At 41.2% G+C, this 17,347-nt stretch overlaps 1 protein-coding gene across 4 annotated transcripts in view; it reads right to left on the bottom strand.

Moving 5' to 3' along the window:
- Positions 1–17,347, bottom strand: part of PIK3CB (phosphatidylinositol-4,5-bisphosphate 3-kinase catalytic subunit beta) — a 185,367-nt gene that overhangs the window by 152,389 nt on the left and 15,631 nt on the right. Inside the window, exon 1 of one of the 4 annotated variants that reach the window (XM_036266201.1) lies at positions 2,831–2,944. The exons of 1 other annotated variant lie outside the window; for it this stretch is intronic. The gene's annotated coding sequence lies outside the window, so the exon portion shown is untranslated. Of the gene's footprint in view, positions 1–2,830; positions 2,945–17,347 lie in introns of those variants that run through there. 2 more of the 4 variants (XM_036266199.1, XM_036266200.1) reach the window with 2 other exon arrangements.

The following is a 17,347-nucleotide window of genomic DNA, read 5'->3' as shown; positions in this document are numbered from 1 at the left end:
GTTCCGGTGCGTACACGGAAGTGTCCACCAAAAAAAAGCCCGCCCAAAGCGCCTCGGAAGCAGCAAGCCCAGGCCAGTCATGGCTGACGCCACTTTGGACTCGGAAGTGTCCACCAAAAAAAAGCCCGCCCAAAGTGCCTCGGAAGCAGCAAGCCCAGGCCAGTCATGGCTGACGCCACTTTGGACTCGGAAGTGTCCACCAAAAAAAAGCCCGCCCAAAGCGCCTCGGAAGCAGCAAGCCCAGGCCAGTCAAGGCTGACTCCACTTTGGGCTCGGCCCCTCCGCTTTACAGATGCCCTGAATAAAATTCTGTTCCTGCCTCACTTTGGCCTTGTGCGTTCCTCCCTCGGCAATTTAACAATTATTTCCGACTACAGGAACTGAAACAAACTTCTCAGTCTGGCATAAGAGGCCTTCTGTGATTCACCTCTTCCTACCTATCTTCTGAAACTCCCTCCCACTTGACATTCCAGCTGGTAGTTATTTAAATACCTGTGATTAAGCCCTGGTATCATCTCATACATGAATACTTCCTTGACCACTTCTCTCCTGAGCACTAGTTTGGACATTTCTCTTCCAGTGATTTTCAAACTTTTTGGTTTCAGGATACCTTTACACTCTTAAAAATTAATGCAGACTCAATAGCTCTTATCTAGGTTATATATATTAATATTTATTAAATTTGAAATTAAAACTATTTTAAAATATTTATTCATGTAAAAATAAGCTCATTTAAATATTTAAACATTTTATTTTTAAGCATATATTGGTTTTAAAAAACATTTTTCAAAACAAAACCTTGCCCTGGCCGGTTTGGCTCAGCAGCTGGAGCGTCGGCCTGCAGACCAGAGAGTCCCAGGTTCAGTTCCCGCTAGGGGCACATACCAAAAAAAAAAACCTTTACTGAGAAGAGTGATACTATTTTACATTTCTAAAAATCTCCTTAATGTCACGCTTAATAGAAGACAACTAATTCTCATCTCTGCTTTCACCTTCAGTCTATTGCGATGATCACATTATATATTGCCTCTGGAAAACTCCATCATATATTTACAAGCAAATAAGAGCAAATAATATCTTATGTTATGAAAATAGTCTTGACCGCCCGGTCAGTCTGGTTCAGTGGTTGAGCATCAAGAGGTTGCCAGTTCAATTCCTGGTCAGGACATATGCCCATGTTGTGGGCCCAATCCCCAGTGGGGGGCATGCAGGAGGCAGCCAATAGATGTTCTCTCTCATTGATGTTTCTATCTCTCTCCCTCTCCCTTCTTCTCTCCCTAAAAATAAATAAAGAAAAAGTATGTTTTAAAAAGAGCCCTGGCTGGTTTGGCTCAGCAGTTAGAGCATCAGCCCGTGGCCCAAAGGGTCCCGGGTTCGATTCCAGCCAAGGGTATGTACCTTGGTTGGGGCTTGTGCGGGTGGCAACCAATCAATGTCTCTCTCTCACTCTGATGTTTCTCCCTCCCACTCTATCTGAAGGGGGGAAATATATATATATATGTACATATATATACATACATACATATATACATACGTACATATGTATACATACATATAGATATATTTTTTTTCTCAGGTAAGGATTTAAAAAATGAAAAGAAAATAGTCTTGACCTTATAGATCTGACAAAGAGCTCTGAGACCTCCAAGAATCCCCAGACCATACTTTGAGAACCACTGCTCCATTCTGTGCTCCCACAATGCTCTGGATAAGCTCAATCATTTGCACTTACACACAACAGCATCTGAATTATGTTTGTCTCAAAGTTCCTTAAAGCCATGAGCCATGAGCCTTCTTCAACTTTGCATTCCAGTGCCTCACAAAGTATATAGCATATATCCTCTCAATAAACATTCCATGAATAAAATGGTAAATATAGGAAAATGTTCACACATCCTAATTAATAGAAAGGTATATGTGAATGAACCAGATTTTCCCACGGCGAATTCTTTGGCTAATAGAAATGTATAAAAGAGAATCTTATGATAAATTGATAGCAATGCCAAAAGTAGAATAAAGGATATATTCAGACCTGGCTTAACCACACTAGATTAGACCTTTTCAAAGTTCAGCCCTGAGGGAACAAGGAAAGCAGATCCTAAAAAACATCTTAGACTGTAAACAAACACCCACAGCTCCAGTCTTCTGACTAAATAAAAGTATCCACCTCTGCAACAAGACAATTACACCACTGTTTGAAAAATGGCAGGGTGGGGAAGAGGGAGTGTTAGTGTTAAGGGAGGGAGAGTGACAGTGACTGATAATTACAATCAAAAGGGTATTCTCAGCCTATGAATTTCTTGAAATTTTGTCATTAGTACTAGAATTTTTTTCTTTCCTGCCTTTATTCATCTTGTTTTTCAAATCAATACCTCCTTTTATTTCTGGAAATGAACATCACCCTCCCAATCTAATTAAACACCAACATCATAACATTATTGAAAATAGGACACATATCTGTCTCTATAAAAATGTGTCAAAGTTTGTTCATTAACGGGTATCTGAAGCGGTACATGTGCCAAGGAAAAAGAAATCCTTTTGCAGTAAGGCCTGGGATGGGTGGGAGTGCAATGGCACACTCGACAGGAGGATGAGGAAAGTTCTTGGAACAATTCTCAGGAGTGACGGGGAAACTGAATGCAGAGCTAAGAGCCTGGGGTTCAAGAGCCACTATAGCCTGCACACCCTAGAGATGATGGCTGCCTTCCCTAGGTTTCCACTCTCAAGTGTAAAACAAAGTTCTAAAATGCAGAGGCTCTCCGACACTATTTTCAGGAAGTCTATGTTGCCAGGAAAGCCCCAACCCCACAGTAGAACAAATCTGACATACCAGAGATCTGAATTTAGGCGAGTCAGTGCAGTTGGCAGAGCATTTAATTACTGTTAGATAACTTACAACCAAGGGGTTAAAGCTGTTAAAGATTTTCTAGATAAGGAAATAGGAACAGAAGTAACCTGAAAAAAAAAAAAAAAAAAACCACGTGAATACTTTAGAAGACGAAAGTCATTAAAATAATATCCTAGCTCCTATTATGTCTTATAAAGGATCACTTAAACTTTTAGTGGTTAAAAACACAACATATTTTTCAATGGCAGCACAACTTGCAAATATGGCATCATACAAAGACATTCACTTTGGCATACCCATAGAACAAGGTTAATAGAACCATAACATCATGGTTCAGAAAACAGGTTTTTCTTGTGAAGGGGAGAGAAATCATCATCCACTATGTTCACTAAAATGTCAATATAGTCTCAATTTTTTTTCATTTTTTATTCTACCTATTCAAAAAGCTTTCTATGGCCTTTAGACTACATTTATTATTTTCATTTGATATTCTTACCAACTATTAAGAACACCTCCACAAAATAAGCTATGTCCAGCCAGTGTGGCTCAGTGGTTGAGGGTCTGTCCACCCATGCACCAAGAGGTCGCTGGTTCAATTTCCAGTCAGAACACATGCCCAGGTTATGGGCACGAGCCCCAGTGGGGGTATGCAGGAGGCGGCCAATCAATGTTCTCTCTCATCAGTGTTTCTATCTCTCTCTCTCCCTCTCTCTAAAATCAATAAAGGTGCCCTGGATGGTTTGGCTCAGTGGTTGGAGCATCGGCCTGCGGACCAGAGTCCCGGGTTCAGTTCCCGCTAGGGGCACGTACCAAAAATAAATCCAATCATTAAACGTAAGACACACAACACCTTAAGAATTCTTAATTTCTGTTATTTCTTCCCTAGGCATAGTGTGAGCAGCCTTTTAAAAACTCCGTAAGGCCCTGGCTGGTTTTGCTCAGCAGTTAGAGCATTGGCCTGCAGTCCAGAGAGACCCAGGCTCTGTTCCCGCTAAGGGTACATACCTCGGTTACAGTTTGTCCCCGGCCCTGACTGGGTCGTGCGGGAGGCAGCCACTCAATGTGTCCCTTTCACATGGATGCTTCTCTCTCTCTCTCTCTTCCTCTCTCTCCCTCCCACTCTATCTGAACAAAAAATGGAAAAATGTCCTCAGGTGAGGATTAAAAAAAAAACAACAACTCAGCATAAAAAACAGCATTAGGGCCCTGGTCGGTTTGGCTCAGCGGTTAGAGCGTTGGCCTGCGGTATGGAGAGACCCGGGTTCGGTTCCCGCTGAGGGCACGTACTTCGGTTGCAGTTTGTCCCCGGCCCTGGTCGGTCGTGTGGGTGGCAGCCACTCGATGTGTCCCTTTCATGTCGATGTTTCTCTCTCACCCCCCCCCCAACTCTATCTGTACAAAAATTGCAAAAATGTCCTCGGGTGAGGATAAAAAAAAAATAAAACAGCATTAGGAAGTCCACTTCCCATTTTTAAAAAGTCTTCCCCTTACAAAAAGAATTAGAATTTCCTTAGTTAGATCAGCTGAGCAACAGTTTCTGTATAGATTAAGAGAAAGGTATGGGGGGGTTTTTTTGTTTTTTTTATCCTCGCCCGAAGACATTTTTTTTCCATTTTTTGTTCAGATAAGAGTGGGAGGGAGAGAGAGGAACAGAGAGAGAGAGAGAGAAACATCGATGTGAAAGGAACACATCGAGTGGCTGCCACCTGCACGACCAACCAGGGCCGGGGACAAACTGCAACCGAGGGACATGCCCCTAGCGGGAATCCAACCCAGTTCTCTCTGGACTGCAGGCCTATGCTCCAACCGCTGAGCCAAACCAGCCAGGGCAGAGAAAGGTATGTTAACACACAATTATAAACACATCAGGAGTTTGCTTATAAAATCTTATAAGTTAGACTTGAAAAGAGACCAACAGGAGTTAAAGATCTAGAATGGCCAGTAGAAAAATAAGCTCACATTAGAAGAATAGGAAGAAGATGGGGGATATATCCGGGATCACCCTAGAAAACAAGTCAACTGGCCAGTGCTGATAACTGCACATGGCTAAATGTTAAAATACCATTATCAAAACACAAGAAAGTGGGACATGGCAGGCATCTGTAGGCAGACAACTAAATGCTTATTCTTTACAATAAACTTCTGTACTTTTAAGCTTTACACTATGTGCAAGCATTCCACAGCTCCTACAGCTCTTTGTAGAAGTGCCCTCAAATATATAAATTATATGCATATATATAGATGTGTTAACCACTATTCTAAATGTGAGCTATTTATTGCAGTATATCAATTTGCCTTCATTGTTTCTTTCACTGGTCACAACCCATATTTGGGATCATACAGAATCTAAACCAAATTTTTCAAAGTAAAATCTACACCTTATTTTTTCAGTACAAGAGAACTTGTAATGGCAAAAGACTGGAAACTAAAAGTCCATCAATCGGGAACTGGTAAGGTATATTATGGTACATCTACATAATATAATGCTCTGCAGCTATTTTTTAAGTCTTTAAAAAAAATCTGCAACATGCAGAACAATGTTTAGAATATACTATAATTTTTTTTTTTAGAAAAGAAAGGGGAAATGTATAAATACATATGTATTTACTTATATAAACACTCAAGAAAAATTCATTTAAGCCCTAGCTGAGTAGTTCAGTTGCTTAGCGCATCGTCCTGATATGCCAAAGTTGCATGTTCAATCCCCAATCAGAGCACATACAAGAAATCAACCAATAAATGCATAAATAGTGGAACTAATCAATATTTCTTTTTCTCTCTCTCAAGGTAACCAGTGGTTTAAAATGCATTTAAAAATAAAATTTTTAAATGCATTTTAAACCACTGGTTGCCTCATGTAAAATGGGTGTCTGGGAGACAGGTAGAAAGGAGACTTTTTACTATATGCTCTTTGTTTCTTTTCGAATTTTGAATCATGGAAATATATACCTGTTACCTGATCAAAAAACAATTAATTAAAAAATAAGGTCCTGGCCAGTTTGGCTCAGCGGTTAGAGCGTTGGCCTGTGGTCCAGAGAGACCCGGGTTCGGTTCCTGCTAAGAGCACGTACCTCGGTTACAGTTTGTCCCCGGCCCTGGTTGGGTCGTGTAGGTGGCAACCACTCGATGTGTCCCTTTCACGTCTATGTTTCTCTCTCTCTCTCTCTCTCTCTCTCTCCCTCCCTCCCTCCCTCCCACTCTATCTGAACAAAATATGAAAAAATGTCCTCGGGTGAGCATAAAAAAGAACACCATGGCCAGTTTGGCTCAGCAGTTGGAGAATGGGCCTGCGGACCAAAGAGTTGAGGGTTAGATTCTTAGTTAAGGGCATGTACCTAAATTGCAGGTTCAAGCCCCAGCTGTAGTTGGGGTCGTGCTGGGAGGCACCCAATCAATGAGTCTCACACTGATATTTCTCTTTCTCTCCTCTCCCCCCTTCCTCCCACTCTATCTTACATTCAGCATCTTCAGGAATCTAATTCCTGTACTTACCTCACTTGCTAGCATCTTCAATCCCCTCCTACCAAATGGATCTTTTACCTCTGACTCCAAAAACACACACACCTCACTTCTCCCTCCTTCCTTTCCTCCTATTCTTCTTCTCTTCTTCCCTTATTAGCCAAGGCTATCTCCATTTTTCTCACCCTAGTAAGCTTCTTTACTGCCTACTACATCTAGATTTTGTCCCATCCTTTAATTGAGAACGTCTTATCATCAAGTCTTTCAAAACCTAATTCAAGTCTGTCTTACTAGTGCAGTTCACACTGCCTTGGTCTCCTCACAATTTTAGGGTGTTTTTTTTTTAAACACAGTTAAGCATTATACTATATACTGTTTTACAGTGCTGATTATTTTATTACATGTCTTTTTTTATTGTTGTTAATCCTCACCTGAGGATATTTTTCCATTGACTTTTAGATATGGTGAGGAGGGGAAGACATAGAAACGTTGATGTTAGAGAGACACATCGATTGGTTGCCTCCCACAAAACCAAGCCTGGGGCCAGGGATTGAACCTACAACCCAGGTAGTGTCCTTGACTGGGAATCGAATCTGAGATCCTTTGGGCCGGGCCGACACTCTAAACACTGAGTCAAATCAGTCAGAACTTACATATGTCTTATATCCTTGATCAAATTAAGGGATTTATTTTCTCCATGTGACATATGGTATTTCAATTCTAACATTACAACTTTTTACTCACCCCTCAAGAAGTTCTAACATTTCATTTCACCATTTCTTTTTCTAACTATGAAACTTATGACTAGCATCTATGTCACATCTAAGAAATTAAAAAGGGAAAAATAGTCAAAATATATTACTTATTGAAACAATCAAAGTTCTCCATTAAACTCAAAAAGCTATCTCTGATGTACAATGCAAAACTATAAAACGTAAACAAGAAAATCTAGGTGACCTTTGGTTTGGACTATGAGTTTTTTAGACAACAATGAAAGCAAAATCCATAGGGAGACAAGGGCAAGTTGGACTTTATTAAAATTCAAAACTTCTGGTGCGCTCTCCCTCCGAGGAGCACAGGAGCACACTCAGTGCCTTTCCCTTCACCCCTCTTCTTCCCCCACAGGCATGTCTGTCCTAAACTCTAAGAAACCCCACAGTGCTTGCAATCAGGGAGCAAAGGGCAGCAACAGCTCATCACAGGCTAACCCACTGACCCTGTCCCCAAGGCCCCCTCTTTGACTTCTTAGTGAGCCAAAGCAGCCCAATCTAGGTTCATTTCCCCACCTAGTCCCTCTCCTGTTGCTTCTTCTACCTTAGGCTCTTCCTTGTTTTATGGTCACCAGCTTTGTGTTTTTATTTATTTTTTTAGAAAGAGAGAAAGAGAGAGAGAGAAACATCGATGTGAGAGAGAAACATTGATCAGCTGCCTCCTGCATGCCCCACACTGGGGATACAGCCAGCAACCCTGGCATGTGTCCTGACCTGGAATCAAACCAGGAACTCTAAGTCCATGGGACGATGCTCAATCCCCTCAGCCACACCGGCTGGGCCACTGTCCCCAGCTTTAATAAACGTCCTCTAAAAATAAAATAAAATTTTTTTAACCCTTGCCCAAGGATATTTTTCCATTTATTTTCAGACAATGGGAGGGAGACATACAGAGAGAAATATCGATGTGAGAGAGATACATCTATCAGTTGCCTCCCGCATGACCCCGACCAGGGCTGGGGACCAAACCGCAACTGAGATACGTGCCCTTGATTGGAATCGAACCTATGACTCTTGGTCCTAGGGCCGACGCTCTACCCGCAGAGCCAAACCAGCCAGGGCTAAAAGTAAAAATTTTTAAATTTAAAACTTCTGCTCTGTGAAGGACAATGTTAAGTAAATCAAAACAGTTTTCTCATCATTGAAGTGGGACAGTTTAGCAACAAGAGGAGGCTAGAATGGGTTAGAGTTGAAAATATCAGTACAAACTCATGTTTAGCTTAACACAGATAGAAATGATTATAGAGAGAAATATTTATAGACATATGTATATTCACAAGTTAATATACTCCCATATTTCCTTGCTCTGTCACTCAAGAAGGCCTAGAAGCAATGATATTCCACTAGTAATGAGCATACCTAATGCCCACATCTTAGTTCCTTAGACCATCCTCCAATAAAAGGAACCAGGGAGAAATGATTGATCCTAGGACTAAGGCATAAAAAAAGATAAGCCTTGAATATCTTGTCATACAAAAAGTAAGAAAGTGCTAAAACAGCAACAAAAAAATCCCATAATGATGGGGTTATGTCAAAAGGTCACAGGAGTCAAATGAAAAAGTGCCCAGTGGTTAAAGCTAGGAACATGCCGAATGAAAAAATAAGTATAACTGGATTATAATCTAAGGAATAAAATAAATATCCACGAGTCTATACTAATATAAACAAACAAATAAATAAATGGCAGAGAAGGTGACAAATCCCCCACGCAGAAGAATTATAAGTAATTTGTGTAATTACGCTCCCTCAAGAAGATGGAATATAACTCCCCATTCCTTAAGTGTGAAGTGCACATAGCACCTCCTTTTCTAAAAGCATTAACATGAAAAGGGGAACAGGGGTGGCGGGTGGGGGGACAGTAACTTTATAATAGAGAAACCTGGCCAACACTACCCCAGACATGTGATCACAGTCAACATCAACTATTGATAAGTTGGTAAGTGATAAGTCATATTGATAGTAAGTACTTTGATATGATGTGATGAAATGACATTTTATCTCTGTGGTCTTCCTCCCCAAATCCGTAACTCCAGTCTAATCATTTTTTAAAAGTTAACAGAGAAATCCAATTGAAAGGCAGACACTGTGCAAGATACCTGATCAGTATTCCTCAGAACTGTCAAGATCTTAAAAAAACATAGACTTTCTGGCTGGGGACAATTTTGCTCAGTGGTTAGAGTATTGACCAGCAGACCAATGAGTCGTGGATTCAATTCCAGTCCGGGACATGTACCTCGGTTGTGGTTTGTCCCCGGCCCTGGTTGGAGTCATGTAGGAGAAAACCAGTCAAAATGCCCCTCTACACGGATGTCTCTTTCTCTTTCTCTCTCTCTCTCTCTCCCACTCCCTCCCTCCCTCCTTCTCCCTCCCTCCCACTCTATGTGAAGATAAACAGAAAAATATCCTCTGGTGAGGGTTAAAAAAACAACAATAATAATAACAAAAACACAGAATATCTGAGAAACTAAGACACTAAGAGGAACTTTAAGAAAAAGCTAAGAGGTAGCCCTGGCCCGGTAGCTCAGTTGGTTAAGAGTGGCATCCAAAAGGCTAAGGCTGTTGAGTTTGATCTCCAGTCAAGGCACAACCAACGAATGCATAAATAAGTGTAATAACAAATCTCTGTTTCTCTCTATTTAAAAATCAATCACTAGCCCTAGCCAGTTTGGCTCAGCAGTTAGAGCGTCAGCCTGTGGACCAATGAGTCGGGGGTTCGATTCCAGTCAAGGGCACGTACCTCAGTTGTGGTTTGTCCCTGGCCCTGGTCGGGTCGTGCAGGAGGCAACCAGTCGATGTGGCTCTATCACATCAATGTTTCTCTCTGTCTCTCTCCCTCCTTCCCTCCCACTCTATCTGATAATAAGTAGAAAAATATCCTCAGGTGAAGAATAAAAAAATAAAAATAAATCAATCAGTAACATCCGGTCAAGATGGCGTCGTAGGTAAACACGGTACTTGCCTCCTCGCACAACCACATCAAAATTACAACTAATCTACAGAACAACCATCATTCAGAACCACCTGAAATCAAAATGAATGGAAGTCCTACAACTATAAAATTAAAGAAGCCACATAGAGACTGGTAGGAGGGGCAGAGGCACTGAGGCTGGTCCCACACCCACATGTGGCAGATAAAAATCAGGAGGGATACCTTGACTGTGAAGGTCCTCCCCAAGGAGTGAGGACTCCTTGTCCCATACCAGGTGCCCAGCTCAGGGTTCCAGTGCCAGGAAAAGAAGCCCCCATAACTTTTGGCTGTAAAAACCGAGGCTGAGGTAGGCTGCGGCTGCTGGAGCCTCAAGCAGCTCTTCTTAAAGGGCCCGCTCACAGCCCTGGCCGGTTTGGCTCAGCGGTTAGAGCGTCGGACTGCGGTCCGGAGAGACCCGGGTTCGGTTCCCGCTAAGGGCATGTACCTTGGTTGCAGTTTGTCCCCAGCCCTGGTTGGGTCATGTGGGTGGCAACCACTCGATGTGTCGCTTTCACGTCGATGTTTCTCTCTCTCTCTCTCTCTCTCCCTCTCACTCTATCTGAACAAAATATCGAAAAATGTCCTCGGATGAGGATAAAAAAAAAAGGGCCCGCTCACAGACTCGCAACCTCCAGGTTCCAGCATGGGGGAGGCAGCTTGAAAGGCACCAGAGACATACAGGGAAGAACTGAGTTGTTTGGCATTGGGGCGAGAGCTGGAGGGGCAGCTTTCTCCTGGACAGGTTGCTGTCAGAGGCCGTTGATTCTTCGGTGATCCCTTCCCTGGGGCAGCAGACAGCTGCTACCATATCTGGGACTCCATTAACCTAGCTTACACTGCTTGCCCAGCCCTGGTGATTCCCTGAGGCTCTGCCCCACCCAACTTTTGAGGCTACTTAATAAGCTATTTCCAATGGCTTTACCATAGGATTGGCCTGTCTTGAATCCTGCTTCAGATTTTCCTAAAATCTCTCAAACAAGCAGCATCTGGCCTCAGTGAGCCCCATACCTCTGGTTAAGTGGCCCCAGCCTTGGTTCACAACTTGGCTTTTCCTGGGCACCTCCAACCCCAGCATAAGCAGCCATCGGCGGATCACTTTGTAGCTTATGCTGGGTGGCCCAAGTAGAACATAGCCAGGACCTTGTCCTTGAGCCAGCACACCCAGTGGACAGCTTCAGACCACATCGAACTACCACCACCCAACCACCTCCACAAGTGACACACTCAATGAATGAACTCAGTGGGTACCAGAGTCCTGCTGAAGTAAGTCTTGCTCTGTGTAGTGGGCCCCTACACAGCTGAGCCTCCAAGTTAGTAAGAGGCCAGTGGTCAGTGGGCATAGCCATTTCTTGCAGCTGATCAGCCTGAGTAAATCCCTCCCACTGACGTGCCAACAGCAATCAAGATTCAATTGTAACAGAATGGTGTAGCTTTACTTCCAGCGGTTCTCAACCTGTGGGTCGCGACCCCTTTGGAGGTCGAACAACCCGTTCACAGGGGTTGTCTAAGACCACTGGAAAACACATATTTTCGACGGTCTTAGGAATTGAGATATAGCTCTTCTATCCCTCTCCAGGCGGGTCTGCCCACATGCAGACACGCCCACATACAACATGAGGAACTGTATTAAAGGGTCGAGGCATTAGGAAGGTTGAGAACCACTGACTTAGACTCAAAATATCTTCCCACAAAAATACTTTTTAACGGCCCTGGCTGGGTAGCTTAGTTGATTAGAGCATCCACACAATACACCAAGGTTAAGGGTTCAATCCCCAGTCAGGGCACATATAGGACTCAATCAATGAATGCATAATTAAGTGACCAACAAACTGATGTTTCTCTAACTAAAATCAATCAGCAAAAAAATGTTTAATACTTTTTAATTTCAAAAGCAAAATTAATAACTTTAAATGGAGAAATCAAGCCAACATCACTTTAATCAAGTGATCAAAGTTAAAATGACCAAAGGCATGAAATGCCTTCTTGTGTATGCTGACGAACACATATCATTAATTCTGTGGTACTCCTGACAAAACTGCATAACCTGGATCTAATCCCAAATTGACAAACCCAAATTGAGGAACATTCTAGAATATAAACTGGCCTGCACTTTCCAAATACATCCAAGTTACTTTTTTTTTAAAAAAGGCAAAAGAATTGTTTCAGGTTAAAAGAAATTAGAGAGACCTAACAAGTATATGCATAATATGGTACTGAATTGAGTGGTGGTGGTATAAAAAATATTGTTAGGTCCGGCCAGTGTGGCTCAGCGGTTGAGCATCAACCAATGTACCAAGAGGTTGCTGGTTCAATTCCTGGTCAGAATACATGCCCAGGCTGTAGGCCCGATCCCCAGTGGGGGGCATGCAAGAGGCGGCCAATCTACGCTCTCTCTCATCAATGTTTCTATATCTCTCTCCCTCTCACTTACTCTCCCTCTAAAATCAATAAAGAAAAATGAATTTAAAAAATATATATTGTTAGTACAACTGGTAAAACTGAAATATGGACTATATATCAGATAATAATATTACATCAATGTTAATTTCCTAAATTTGGTTAACTATACTATGTCTATGTAAGAGAATGTCTACTGATACATGCAACAACTTGTATAAATCTTCAGAAAATTATGCTGAGTGGAAAAAAAAACACTATCTCAAAGGTTACACACTGGATGATTCTATTCACATAGAATTGAAATCATAGTGATGAAGAACAGATAAGTGGTTACCAGAGGTTACAAAAGGTGGGAGGGAGGGAGGTGACTGGGGCTATAAAAATGTACCATGAGAGATTCTTGTGATGTAACTTGTATCTTCACTGTGGTGGTGATCACACAAATCTACCTATGTGATAAAATTGCACAGAACTAAGTACACAAATAAGTGCATATAAAACTGGTGAAATTTGAATAAGGTAGATAAACTATATCAAAATCAATTTCCTGGTTGTGATATTGTTTTATAGTTATGCAAGATTGTTACCAAATATTAGTAAAGGGTAATCAAGATTCTTCTGTATTATCTTACAACCACATGTGAATCTACAATGATCTCAAAATAAGAAAAAGTATTTAATAATGCCTAGAACTGTTGAGGTGATTACAATGTGCAAAACATATTTAGAGTATGCTATTGTTTTATTTTTAAGAAGGAACAGGAGATTTATAATAAATACATATACATTCATGTTTATGTATATATTTATTTATATAAACACTCAGGAAAATGCATTTTAACCATTGTTTGCCTCAGAGAATGAGAACAGTGTGGCTAGAAAAAAGGTGGAAAGAGTATCATTTCTCTAGGTTCAATGTTCCTAAGGTCCAAGCTTTCTCCAGTTTAATTCAAACATTATCAAATGCCTACTATATGCCAGACACTATGCCAAATATTTTAGTGGTGCTGCAGGGTGAAACTAAATTATACAAGGCATTACAAGAGATGGTTCCCCACCCTCAGATATGGGTAAGTAATTAGATAAGGAAATTTCAAAGGAGTAGGGTGAAAGTTAAGACAAAGGTACAGGATACAGAAGTGGGGCTCTTAATGTAACCTAGATGGTTTCTGGGAGGAGTACATCTGAGATGAAAAAGGCTGAAAATGGTGAAGTTGGAGGGTGGGTTGCAGAAAGCTTTTTCAATGTGGATAGATGTGAATAGATGCTATACTAACAGCTCTATATGAATTACCACATGATGAGGTGTCATTATCCCAATTATCCCATTTTATAGATGAGGAAATGGAGACACAGAAAGAACAGATAACCTGCTCAAGATCACGTGGCTATTAACTATGAACTTACTAGACTGGTTCCAAGACAGTAATAGAAAGGTTGAGTCTTCGGTTTCAGTATCAGCCTTAGGAAGACATGGGCCATTTCACTCCTATCCTTTATTTTTCTTTCCCCTCGTTCTCCTTCTAGCCCTCTCTAAATTTTCTCTACTCATCTTTCCTTAACTCAATCTTTCTCTGTCTGCACAAATACCTTGCACAGGTTGATCTCAAATCTAACCACTTTAAACTAGTCAAAACTACAGGAAAAGACTGGAAACAATTTAAGTATCTATTCACACACAAATAGAGAAAAATTATATTGATATAATGGATACTAAGGAGTCGTGAAAAAAAATAAAGCAGTTCTATATCTACAGATACATACTATCAAATATATTATTAAATAATATGCAAAGATACAAAGAACAATGAGTATGCTATGTGAGAGTAGGACTTGACAAGTATATACTATTTATAAATGCATAGGTTATCTAAGGAACGGCACACAAAAAAACTTAAAAGAATGTGATTATCTCTTGCAAAAATTAGAAAGTTGGGAGAAAAGAGGTAGGATACTTACATTTCACTGTATCCATTTTATATAACATGCATGTACCAACTATTAAAAATAAGTATATATTTAATAAAATAGTTAAAAACCAGAAGGTGGCAAGTGTCCTTGGCAACTGTTATTTACTTGCTAGTAACAATGGGAATGCCCTCACTGTGAGTCACCAAATGGTAACAGGGACTCTTGAGAGCTTATTTACCTCACCTGTGAGAGCAGACAATGCACCGCTTTAGAACCAATCCATGAGTAATATACAGAATTAAGTACACATAAACTCCTTTTTAAAATAATCTTCTAAACAAGATCTAAACCACAGAGCTCCTAGTTCCTTATTTTCAGTATTACTTAAAAGTCCAGTCATCAAAGTATATTGCTGGAGAAGAGCTTTGCTATGAACAGTATGAACTAATCTCTGTAGGCATCAATAAGTCTACATAACCAGATAAAAAGTCAATGCAGGAAGATGAAATGAAGATTCTAGTAAGCTGGTGGCCTAATTCAAATCCTGATGTATGGGGCCCTGACTTCGTGGCTTCCCATTACCACTGCCTCCTGGATGCACACAGCCATCGAGCCATCTCCATCTTGGAATTCTCTAGCTGAGATGCTCCCAACTACCTAAAATTCAATCCCTCTGCCAGATAGTCAAGTGTAAACAATGAACTGGCACCACTGAGTTCTAACTCCATCTCATCCACTAGCTGTTTAACCTCAGGAAAATTCCCTTGACTTCCACTTATTTGTAAAATGAGATGGTTAAATTATATTATCTTTAGCCCTGGCCAATATGGCTCAGTTGGTTGAACGTCGACACTGGCCCGTGCACCAAAAGGTCACAGGTTTGATTCCCAGTTAGGGCACATGCCCAGGTTTCAGGTTGGATCCCCAGTGGTGGGCATGCAGGAGGCAGCTGATTGATGTTTCTCTCTCTTACATCAATGTTTCTCTCTCTCCCTCCCCCTTCCTCTCTCTAAAAAAAATCAATAAAAGCATATTTTTTAAAAAATTATATGATCTTTGCCCTGGCCAGTTTGGCTCAGCGGTTAGAACGTCGGCCTGCGGTCCAGAGAGACCCGGGTTCGGTTCCCGCTAAGGACATGTACCTCGGTTGCAGTTTGTCCCCGGCCCTGGTTGGTTGTGCGGGTGGCAGCCACTTGATGTGTCTCTTTCACGTCAATGTTTCTCTCTCTCTCTTCCTCTTCCTCCCACTCTATCTGAACCAAAGATGGAAAAATGTCCTTGGGTGAGGATTAAAAAAAAAAAAAAAAAAATTATATGATCTTTAAAGTCCATTTCAACTATAAATTACACTTGGTCAAGCAACTCTACACCTCAACTCCTCAGCTTTTGTTCTAGTCAAACAACTCTCCAAGCTTCTTCCTACAAGGTCCTGCATGGCCCGTGCCTCCCTCTTGAACTCACCCTACCCATCTCTTATCCTACACGGCTCACGCTCACTCTCTCCTCTCAAGCCATATATGGCCTCTTTCAGTTTCTTCAAGGTGCCAGGTTTCCTCCCACCAGAGTTCCCCCATGTGCTACACCACCACATCCTACCTACCCTAGGCGTCCTCAGTCATGTCAAACCCAATGCTCCCTTTTTGTAAATAACAAATGTTTTATAACATCCCCTTTACCACTGAAAATCTACAGATAAGACAAACTAAATGTAGTTTTAATGTATATATGTATATGTTACATATATATGCATATGTTATATAGAGTCCTAACTATAAAGGAGAAATAAAAGGAACATAATTTAGTACAAAATAATATATAAGCTAATAGTAAATTCTCTAGTACAATTACTTTAGAAGGGAGTGGAGCAACAGAATACTATTGTTTTTCAAAACCTTGGAGGACTATTGCCCGGCCGGTATGGCTTACGAGTTGAGCATCAACCCATGCACCAAGAGGCCGCCGGTTCGATTCCTGGTCAGGGCACATGCCCAGGTTGTGAGCCAAATCCCCCAGTGCAGGGAATGGAGGAGGCAGCCAATCGATGTTCTCTCTCATCGACGTTTCTATCTCTCTCCCTCTCCCTTCCTCTCTCTCTAAAATCAATAAAGAAAACCAAAACAAAACACAAAAAAAAAAAACCTCGGAGGACTATTTAACCATTCAAGCACTATACATAAAAAAGTATAACTCTAATGTACAAAAACAACAAAAAGCTAGGAACCAAGAAACCAGAGTTCTAATACCAGTTTTGCCAATGACAAGCCTAATATCACTTCTAAATCTTTTATTTATATTATTTAAAGTCACTTCACCTGACTGGTCCTCAATTTTAGCCTGAGTGATGAGAGCAGATAAGGCCTGCACAGTCCCTGGGAGGTGATCAAACAGGTGGTATACTTCAATCTTAATCCACCAGAACAGTAGCTCAGCTAGGATTTGTTTATATACTGCAGCTAGCATTTGTTTATATAAGGCTTCTCTATTACTCCTTGTATTATAAAAGGGACTGTTGGTAGTTTCTTATAAAACTAAACATGCAATTACCCTCCAACCCAGCAATTGCACTAATGGGCATTTATTCCAAAATAATGAAAATTTCACGTTCACACAAAAACCTGTGTTCATGCCCTAGCCGGTTTGGCTCAGCAGTTAGAGCGTCGGCCTGCAGTCCAGAGAGACCTGGGTTCAGTACCCACTAAGGGCATGTACCTCAGTTGCAGTTTGTCCCCGGCCCTGGTTGAGTAGTGCGGGTGGCAGCCACTTGATGTGTCCCTTTCACGTCGATGTTTCTCTCTCTCTCTTCCTTTCTCTCCCTCCTGCTCTATCTCAACAAAGAATGGAAAAATGTCCTCCGGTGAGGATATTAAAAAAAAAAAAAAAAACCTGTGTTCATGCCAAAAACAAATCTATAGATAAGACAAACTAAACATAGTTTTAAATAACTGCATATATGTATATGTTATATAGAGTCAAATGTTCATTCTTGCTTTA

This window comes from Molossus molossus, unplaced genomic scaffold (assembly GCF_014108415.1).
Source record: "Molossus molossus isolate mMolMol1 unplaced genomic scaffold, mMolMol1.p scaffold_m16_p_18, whole genome shotgun sequence".
In the NCBI taxonomy this organism is placed as follows: domain Eukaryota; kingdom Metazoa; phylum Chordata; class Mammalia; order Chiroptera; family Molossidae; genus Molossus; species Molossus molossus.
The sequence above is the reverse complement of the archived record's forward strand: the minus strand, read 5'-3'. Positions and strand labels throughout refer to the sequence as shown.